We start from the raw sequence: 10,638 nt of genomic DNA, 5'->3' as shown, positions 1-10,638 counted from the left end.
GTCAATATTGCCCTTCGAATCCCTCTTGGTTTTAAATATCCATTTGTAACCAATATGTTTCGCACCTTTAGGTAATTCGACAAGATTCCAAATGTCATTATCATGCATAGGCTTCATCTCATCCTTCATGGCATCGATCCACTTTTGAGAGTTAGTACTTTTCATGGCTTGACAAAAGTTCAATGGATCATCTTTTGTTAACCCGATGCCATCGTCATGTTCTTGAAGAAATACAATATTCTACTATGAACCAGCAAATGAAGCATCATTAGTTAACAGTATGTCAAATATCACAATTAATGACAGTCAAAACCGCACTTCCTAGAAAAACATTGTTAAATACAATGTAGAAGATTACCAGCATCACTCATTCAAGCAAACACTGTTAATTTGAATAGGCGGATATAACTACAACAATGCTGACATGAGTGAGCGTTGTTGAATTAATGCTAAATTGAATGAGTGTTGTTTAACAGCGCTCCTTCAGAAAATGCTTTTAATTTACATATATTCAACAATGCTAACTTGAGTGGGCATTGTTGAAGATGACATATCAATAACACTTTCTTAAATGAGCGATGTTGATATGCTACAATATCAAAAGTTGATTCACCTCATGACTATTTAACATCGCTACTTTATGCAAGCGTTGTTAATATACATTTATTCAACAATGCTAGATTGTGTGAGCAATGTTGAAGAAGTCATATCAACAACGTTCATGGTAAGGAGCGTTTGAAGATGACATATTAACAATGCTTTCTTAAATGAGTGTTATTGATATATTACAACATTTAAATATCAAAAGTTGATTCATTTTCCTCTACACTCTCAAACTTGTTCGATCACTAACCTTCATAATCTCAAACACTCAAAAAAACTCACACTCAGAAAACAGATAACCAACTCAAAAACCTTCATCAATGACTTCCCAAAGGGGTGATCATGATTCTCACAGTGGTGATAATGCTACAGTACATACTCCACAACCAAGCAATTGGTTATTCATAAACGTAGTCCATTTGGAACAACTTCCATGAAGAAGGTTGTTTGTGTAAGAAGTAAGAATATCAAGTTACTGGTTGAATGGAACATAAAAGGCCAACCATTACGAAGGATGGCAATACTTTGGTAAGCCACATTGGATTCATGGTTAGACAGAATGTGCCGATAACATTATGCTCTTGGAATGATAAGAGCTTGAATCTTGTGAAGGAGCATATTTGGAATGATATAAGTAGTAAGTTTTCATTTACATGCAATGTATATGTGTTTTTATGCAATGTATATTTGTTTTCATGCAAAGCATATGTAATTTTTTTTATACAATGTATATGTATTTTTATTTTCATACAATGTATATGTACTTTTGTGTATTCATGCAATGTATATGTCTTTTTGTATATTCATGCAATTTATATGTGTTTTTGTGTTTCCATGCAATGTATTTATGTATTGTATTTATGCATTTTCAGTCAACTTTTTATATTAGTGAGGAACAAAAGGATTACATCCTTAGATTTGTCGACAAGGCTCTCCAACAATTCAGAATTGACGTTAGCAAGTGTATCAAGGATGTTGAGGGAAATGTCAACCTCAAACCTCCAACCAAATAGTCAAATGTCATTGAAATGGAGGATTGAAAGGCTTTTGTCACTACACACACACAAGACGAGTCTTTCTTGGTAAAGTCATCTTCTTTGTATTGACTATATACTTATGCTTTTGTATATATGATTGTTGATGTTAATGTTGTTTGTTTTGAAGAAAGTAAGTGACGAAAATCACAAGAGGATATCTAAGCATTTGTATCCATAACGAGCTTCTTGAGCGGAGTATAGAGGAATCAAGAAAAAATTGTAAGTATTGTTAATTTGTAAGTACATTAATATTATCGGTTATGTTTTGTATCCATATCTAATTACATTATTATTGGTTATGTTTTGGCAGCTGGAACAAAGTGATACACATTCGAATGCATATGCAATATACCTCGATTTTCTATGGGTGGATGCCCATAAGAACAAAGACGGTGTCATCGATAATGAAAAAGTTCAAGATGTGACATACCGTGTTATAAGTGCTTACCATTGAAACTTGATTTTCGTACTTTACTTATCAATGTGCATGATTAATTAACATTATATTTTTCTTGATGTGTCAGGTTGTCCAAAAAGAAAAGAAATGAGAGCTACAAATCTCGAATAGTCAAGAAGTATTTGATAACGCACTAGGACTGCCTGAGTACTCTAGCCGAATCCGAGGTGCAAGATTTGGGGTTAGCACGCGAAAAATTTGCCCATCAAAAGCGTGGAGCCAAAGCCGACTTAGCTCGGATTAAGAACCAGTTGGATGCCCTCTTGCAAAGGTTCAATGAATTTGAATGTTCGATGAAAAAGAAGGAACCTGAGGGGCTTCAACAAGGCCATGTTCCTTCTAGCAATAATGGGAGTTGTGCACATGCTACTTACAACATTCCTGATGTAATTTAATTGACTAAGTTTCATTTATTTATCATTTAGTTTAATTATAGTTGTAAACTTATATGGTTTAACTAACATTTATGGAATCAATTCTTGTAAACTATACCTAGATATCTCGTTTAAGTGAGTAGTGGATGTTGGTAAAGTGCACAACTTACTAGATGCTATGTTGTATAATGCATATATCTCACCCAATCATGTGAAGGTCGTGATTGATATTGCAATTGATGGTAAGGCATTGCTAACAATTCTTCTCGATGAGGATACCTTGAAAGTAAGAGGAGCTACATGCACTTGTGTGGCTTGGCTAATAGACCTTATAGACATAGATCCTAAGGTGTGATTTTCACCTTATGCTCATTCTTATTATATTTATTTGATCTGTACTTGTTATGTTTTGTATGGAATAATTCAGGATACAAACACTTCAGACCCAATGAAAAGGAGTTAGATGGCTCAACGACATTCTCTACTATTGTAGAACATGTATCGAAAAAGGCCAAAGTGGAAGTCTAAAGGATCTTCGAGGATGTGAGCTCCAAAAAGATCAACTTCTATACTCACTTGTTGAAATATGTACAAAATTGGATGTAAGTTCTATATTGATGATGTCAATTCCATATGGAGTGTAGAGGTACAATACCCAAGAATTCATTAGCATTAATGAAGTAAAGGATGTATATGAACATGGTTGGAAATGTGCAATTGCTATATGTGTATATACGAGATAAATTCTGTTTTCTTAACTTCTCACTTTTGCATTTAATCGTTGGTATTATAGTTATCTAACAATTGTGTTATATGTTAGGTACTTGCATAATAATCTTATTTTGAAAGATAAAAAATGTGATGTTCTTGTCTCCATATTTTACCACTTTGGTGACGAGTAATCCCAATGAGAAAAAGAAGAACAGAGGGAGGCATAACAACATGTAGTTAATATAATCATCCAAAATAGAGAAACTGCAGATTTAGTCCTTGCACATTTTAATACCAGTTGAGCATTTTTATAAGCATATTTAGATTGTGTTTGTATGTTTGTCTTTATCATGTTTTTGCTTAACATTTACTGACCGTATACATATATTTTATTAGGCAACATTGGGTTTTGATTGTCATTGATCAAATGGAAGAGTGAATATACTATTTTGATTCATTGGCACATGGCGATCCAAACAAGTACCCCGACATGAAGGAAACTTTTACTAGGTAAGTGGACAACTCAATTAATCTTTCTGATTTTAGTTACATTTTCACTTTTTTTTAGTAATTAAGTACATTTTCTGTTTTTAGAGGGCTGCAAATTTACAGAGCCCATATTCATTCTAAATCTACATCCAATAACATCAAATGAAATCATGTAAAGATATTGACACAAATCATCTCAAACAATTATATATGTGCAGTATTCATATTTCAAGTAAAGGTTATACTTATATGTTTATTTGATTTTAATTGTAGACTCTCTGCCAAACCAATGAGAAAAATTACAACTATTATGTGCTATATACTTCATGAAGGAAATCATTCAGCAGTGGCTAGCACCAATCTAGTTTGATGTAGAGTAATATACAGATAACCAAATCACCCACCTTAAGGAATATTTATCAAATTATGTACTTACTATTAAATAGTAGTTCATGGAATTCAATATATAGATTGTAGCATTGGTATAGATTGTAGCATTGGTATAGATTGTAGCATAAGTCAAATTATGTACTTACAAGCTAAGGGAATGTAATGTAATGTTTTGATTCAATGTTCAATATATTGTTTTGTTATATGTAATGTCATTGTTCAATGTACTGTTGTATCCAATCGTTTTGAATATCATTTATGTTTAGTTGTCTTTTGCTCTTGCTATATGTAATGAATACCATTTGTGTTCTAGATGTTCAATGCATTTTCAGTGTTTTGCTGTTGTGCTGTATGTGTTGTGTTATGTGTGTTTAACTGTATAGAATTAGAAATTTTGACATTCAACAATGCTCATATAAATAAGCAATGTTGAATATATGAACATCAAATATACAACTATGCTCTTTTACATAAGCGATGTTGATGTGAACATATATGACATTACTCCTTTGTTAAACGATGTTGATTTGATATCTTCTATAATGCTCTCCTTAATGAGCGTTGTTTAATACTTAATGTGCATGTCAAATTCATTGCATCAATTAAATAGCACGTCTTTGAATAAACGTTGTTGAATTGCATACACAATAACAAACACATAACCCAACACAACCAAGTTTTAACTACTTGTCATTATTTCTTTTATAATTAATTATTTGTCATTATTTTCTTTATAATTAATTCTTACATTGTATATTTTATATTATTTCCTGTCATTATTTTAATTAATTGTCTTTATTCAAATATCGTTAAAAACAACATTAATTAATTGTTTTACATATGTAATTAATTGTCATTTGTTTATTTAATTGTTATTATTTGAATGTCATTTAAAATACAATTAATTAATTGTTATACATACATAATGTAATTAATTGTTAATATTTGTACGGGGTATATTCAATAGCGCTTGTTGTAGGAAGCACTATTGTATTTGATATCTTCTACAACACTCTCGTTAATAAGAACTATTGAATCCTTACCCTATATGTTTTGTATTATTTAATTTATGTGATTATTTTAATTAATTGTCATCATTTAAATATCATTAAAAAACAACTAAGTAATTTTTCTACTTGTAATTAATTGTTCTACATACATATATGTAATTAATTGTCATTATTTGAATAAGATATATTCAATTGTTCTAGGGAGCGTTATTGAATTGGATATATTCTACAACACTCTTGTTAATGAGCGCTGTTAAATTCTCATTAAACCCTAAAAAAACTTATAGCATTCATGCACTGATACACATCCAGTACTCCCAAAACTTATTTACTCACCACCGAAACTCATTTACTCTCAAAATCACAAAATCATTTACTCTCAAAATCATTCAACACCGAAAATCTTTTTCAACCTCAAAATCATTCAACACCGAAAATCTCTTTCAACCTCAAAATCATTGAACACAAATATCATTCAACGCCAAAAGTTCACTTATTGAAAACTGAATTGAAAGTGAATTTTCTTTATAAATATTTGCTTGTATTGAGTTAGATTTCACCTTTATTACATGAGTTTTCTTTAATATCTGAATTGAAAGTTCACACATTCACTCATTTAACTTGTATTGAGTTAGAGTTTTTTCTTTCACCTTATTACACGACTTAGGGTTTCCCCTAATAAAGTATTTCTCTGCTTGATGAGCTTAACTCCAAGCTTACTTTTAGGGATTTATATATACTCTGCTTGGTTTTGAATTTTGATGTTGTGGAATTTTGTTAAGAGGAGTTATAAAATTCACACATATTGGTAGTAGAAAAATATAATAAAGGGTAAATGACATATTGCAAATAGATGTATATTGAAGTGTTAAAAATGTGTAATTAATATGTGATTAATAAGTGTTATTAAATGCTTATCCTCGGGACCTGACTAATAAAATGGATGAAAATATTGATTGTAAATGGATGAGTGTCAATCGATTGAGGAAGACGTGTGAGGATGAAGTTAAATTATTTGTTAGGTTTGCAATTGAGAATGCTAAAAACCCTAATAGAATTGTATGTCCTTGTTTAAAATGTTTTTACTACAACCGAGTTACTCCAAAATAAGTTATAAGTTCATTTAGTGTGTTATGATATTGATCAGAGTTACACATGTTGGACAAGGCACAATGAGAAAAGACATGTTATGGATTGTCTTGAGATGCATATGAAAGAAAACAACACAAATGCATATGAACACGATCATTTTGAGGAAATGACAAATATTGTCGAAAATGATCTTCATGATTGTCCTGAGATGTTTCAGTGATTGATAAGTTATGCTGAGAAACTACTATATGATGATTGTACTAAATTCACGAGATTGGCAGCGTGTCAAGGTTGTATAAGTTGAAATATGTTAATGGATGGAGTGATAAGAGGTTCACAGACCTACTTGCACTTATGAAGGACATGTTGCTGCAGGATAATGTGCTCCATTCTCGAACCTATGATGCTAAACAAATGTTATGCTCTATTGGTATGAACTACAATAAGATACATGCTTGTGAAAATGATTGCATCCTATTTTTTAATGAGTATGTTGGATTAATGTTTCGTCCTAAAGATAATGCATCACAATATAAGAAGGAAAACTTAATTCCTAAAAAGGTTGTATGATATTTTCCCATCAAAATAAGATTTAAGTGTATGTTCAGTAATACGAAAGATACAAAGAATTTGACATGGCATGTTGATAAAAGAAATAAAGATGACAAGCTTCGGCATCCTCTAGATTCTCCTCAATGAAGAAAATTTGATCATGACTATCCTAGTTTTGGTCAAGAATCAAGAAATCTACACATTCCATTGTCAATTGATAGAATTAACCTACATAGTGTTCAAAGTAGCTCCCACAGTACATGGCCAGTGATGTTGGTGATATACAACCTACCTCATTCTCTATGCATGAAACACAAATATGTGATGTTATCTATGTTAGTTTCTGGACCTAAACAACAAGGAAATACATAAACATATACTTGGGTTCAATAATTAAAGACTTGAAACAATTGTGGGAGATAGGTATAGATGTATATGATGTATATAGGAATGAAAGATTCAACTTGAGGGGTTTGTTGTTCGGCACAATCATTGATTTCCCTGCCTATGGTAATCTGTCAGGATATAGTACAAAGGGAATTTTGATTGTCTTGTAGGTCAAGACAATACTCATTCAATGAGTTTGGAACACTATAAGAAGAATGTCTTCATTGGTCCTCATAGATTTTTGCGTTCAGATCATCATTATTGATGATGGAGAAAAACATTCAATGAAAAGAATGAAGAAGGTCATGGTCCGTTATCGTTGACACGTGACCAATTATTTCAAAAACTAAAGGGTTTGAATAATAATTTTAGTAAACATTTTGCAAGAGAAATGATCACAAATTGGTGGAAGAAAGGTCAATCTTCTTTGAATTGTCATATTGGAGCTCATTATATGTAAGCCTTTTCCTTGATGTTATATGATGCAATACCCAAAGAGCCTAACATTGATTATGATGGCCTTAAAGGCATAAGTGGCCCTATGACTAGGGCATGGGCAAAAAGGGCTCAAAATTCCCATCTATGACGGTGAGCCAAAATTAGTCCAAGGGGGTTTAAAGATGCTTAGTAGAATCTTGTTCCATGGTTCTGACCGAGCCAAGACAGGTCACAAGCCTAGCCAATGCGCTAAATATGACTTTGGCACGGGGCTAGTTGCATTAGGCACCAAGCTTTGCCGAGAAAATTCTGACAGTGGCCAAGGCCTAGGTGCATCAGGCACCAAGCCTGGCCGAGGTTTGCCTGGTCGAGTTGAAGTTCATGGCACACCAAGTCACGTTGGGTCAATCTGGCCTTGCTAGGAAATCTGATTGAGGCGCATGTGCCTATTCTGTCGCATCAGGCACTGGACGTAGCCTGACTGGGTTAGGCATAGCCAACATGTTTGGCATGGAACATTTTAATTTCAATAATAATTGTGTGGGGCAATTTTTGTCCAACACTTAGTTTAATTTATTTCAGTGTTTGTTTAATAAATTTGCCCATAAATAATGTTTTATTCAAAAAATGGCTTGTGAGATTTGAACCAAGCCTAAAAGTGTATCTGGCACTATAATGCTTCGACCAACCTATAAATTTCATGAACCAACGATATTCTAACTTAGTCTCATATTATTTGGTAGGTGAATAAAAGTTGTTGTGGCCGTTAGAGGAGGAATGCTCGAAGGAATGAGGAATATGATGGTGGAGTGACTTAAATGAGGCATATATGATGCTTAAACACCTTGTATGGATCGTTGAAGCTTAACTCACCTGGGAAAAAATCATCTAGGAGAATCCTAAGTCATTTTCAGAATTTTTGGAACAAAGTTGCTCGTGGGAAATTGCCATGTGCTCATTGAAGATTTTAAGCGTGCATTGATGGGGATTAATGACCGTGTTCTAGCCGTTGAGGCTTGGCTACTTCAAGCCAATGACATCCTATTCCATTAAACTCATTATCTATCACCTTTCTACCGTGGGAATTCTCTCCTTGGACAAAGAGAATCCTATGCCAACCTTAAGTGCAACCGAGGGCCATTATGGAGACAATATCTCCAAAATTCTACCATGTTCTGAAATATAAGTCAAGACTACAAGGAATTCAAGCATCCTATGTAAACTTATCAAGTCTTACCGTGCAAGTTTATGAAGGCATTAAGTCTTATTCAGCATGTGCCTAAAGGATGAAGTCATGCACTTAAAGAAGAAAGGAATCCTAAGCTAGTGAAGTTTTAATTGTGGCAACCAAGGCATGATAGGCCAATGTCTTTATGTTTTCTTTTAATGTAATAAAGCACACGAAATACACGTGCTAATCTAATTTCCAACCAAATGCAGTCTAGTTTAGGAATAGATTCATTTGGGACATGGTATCCTATGTTAAATTACCATGCATTAGCCTTACTTCTTTTGTTATTCACAACCCGTGGAAGCCTAATTGGCTTGCCTATAAATGTAAGCCTTTTGCAATGGAATAAACAAGTTAAGTTGAATCATAATTCTTTGTGAATTGAGGATTGTATTCTTGTGAGAAGTATTCTCCAAACCTTCTTGGCTGAACCAAGATTAGAATTTCTTATCAAGAACCATGTTCTTGTGGCGAGCATCACTTTGGCTTATCAACACCTCTTAAGTGTTGTGGCGCCTTTCACCTCAAGTCTTTTCCATATTCTTTTATCCTAGTTTACTGAAAGTGAAAAGTGTCAAGTATAACACTATTAGATTGCCTATATTTTGATGAAGACAAGGATTTAGTGAAAGCTTGAAGGTGACTCAACAAATCAACATGTCGTGGAATCAAGGGTTTCATATCTAGACAAGGTTCCTTAAAATAGTCATTTTTAGAGTCTTAGATGTGTGCCAAAGATATTGAGATTAGGTTAGGTAAACCTAGATGCAATTCTCAGAAGCCTTAAAAATATTCAATTCATTTACATGAGACATGCCATCTAGATTATTATATGTTTATGCATTAATCATACATGTTACTTGTGCATCTTAGGCATAATATACTGGTAAAACATGTATAGTTGATAAGCATAACATATAGGTAATTTATCGTTTAATCATCTAGTAGAAAAATATGCCAGTTAATTGATTAAGGAAGATGTTAATCTATTAACGTGAATTCAGTTTTAACAAATAACTGAAAACCTGAAAACAATTATTCTCAACAGCCCATTAATCGATTAAAAGAGCACTTAATCGATTAATTTGGTCTTAGAAAGGTTTTCTGTATAAACTGTGTTTTTAGGTCATGCACCATACATCACATCATTCATTTTTAGAATTGCTAGTTGCATATTTTTCGTGCTTAATTGTGTTATATAGGCATAGTGAAATGTATTGTGAGATAGTGAGAGATAGTATCATACTTAAAGTTTAATTGTCATCTAATTGCATGTGGTTAATGTGTTAAACTTTGCTACCTTTTCTTGCATGATTCTTGCATTTCTTTAGAAGAATTTTAGGGTAGAAATTCTATGTTTCTGCATATTAATGAACTCATACATATTCATGTTAACTTGTGAGTTTTGTATAGGCTTTTAGCTGAGTTTCAATTGTAATATTTTAAGCTGCATTGTGCTTTATAATACTCTGCTTTTGTACCATTTTTGTGTTGTAATAAGGGAAATCATCTCTTGGTGTCTTACCACCTAAGAGACTCAGTGAGTCTTCACCAAGACTTAGATATCTTGAGTTTAGAAAGTTTTCTTGGCTGAGACTAGATCGTAAAAAAGGTTTTCTTAGGCGATTAGAATAGTCAAACCAAGAAAGTGGGTTCTTGGATTCAAGAAGGGATCGTGTAAGTGTTTGTATTGGAAGTTTGCATGTAACAATACATTCATTTCAATAAGAGTGAAGCAGATCTCCCGAGATCAGATGGGGAGGCTAGATGTAGTTTGCAAGTGGACCCGCAAATGAACCAAGATAAAATTCCTTGTTGTAGGTTTTTTCTATCCCTATTCTCTTTACATTTCAAGTTGTATTATTAC

The 10,638-nt window shown here is 32.9% G+C and overlaps 1 long non-coding RNA gene across 1 annotated transcript; it reads left to right on the top strand.

Annotated features, from left to right (window-relative positions):
• Positions 1,141-4,154, top strand: LOC109353105. Its single transcript, XR_002108428.1, has 3 exons — positions 1,141-1,152; positions 3,905-3,909; positions 3,945-4,154. It is a non-coding gene; the product is annotated as an uncharacterized LOC109353105 (long non-coding RNA).

Source organism: Lupinus angustifolius, chromosome LG07 (genome assembly GCF_001865875.1).
Source record: "Lupinus angustifolius cultivar Tanjil chromosome LG07, LupAngTanjil_v1.0, whole genome shotgun sequence".
Taxonomy (NCBI): Eukaryota; Viridiplantae; Streptophyta; class Magnoliopsida; order Fabales; family Fabaceae; genus Lupinus; species Lupinus angustifolius.
Note: the sequence above shows the minus strand (reverse complement) of the source record. Positions and strands in the feature narration are given on the sequence as shown.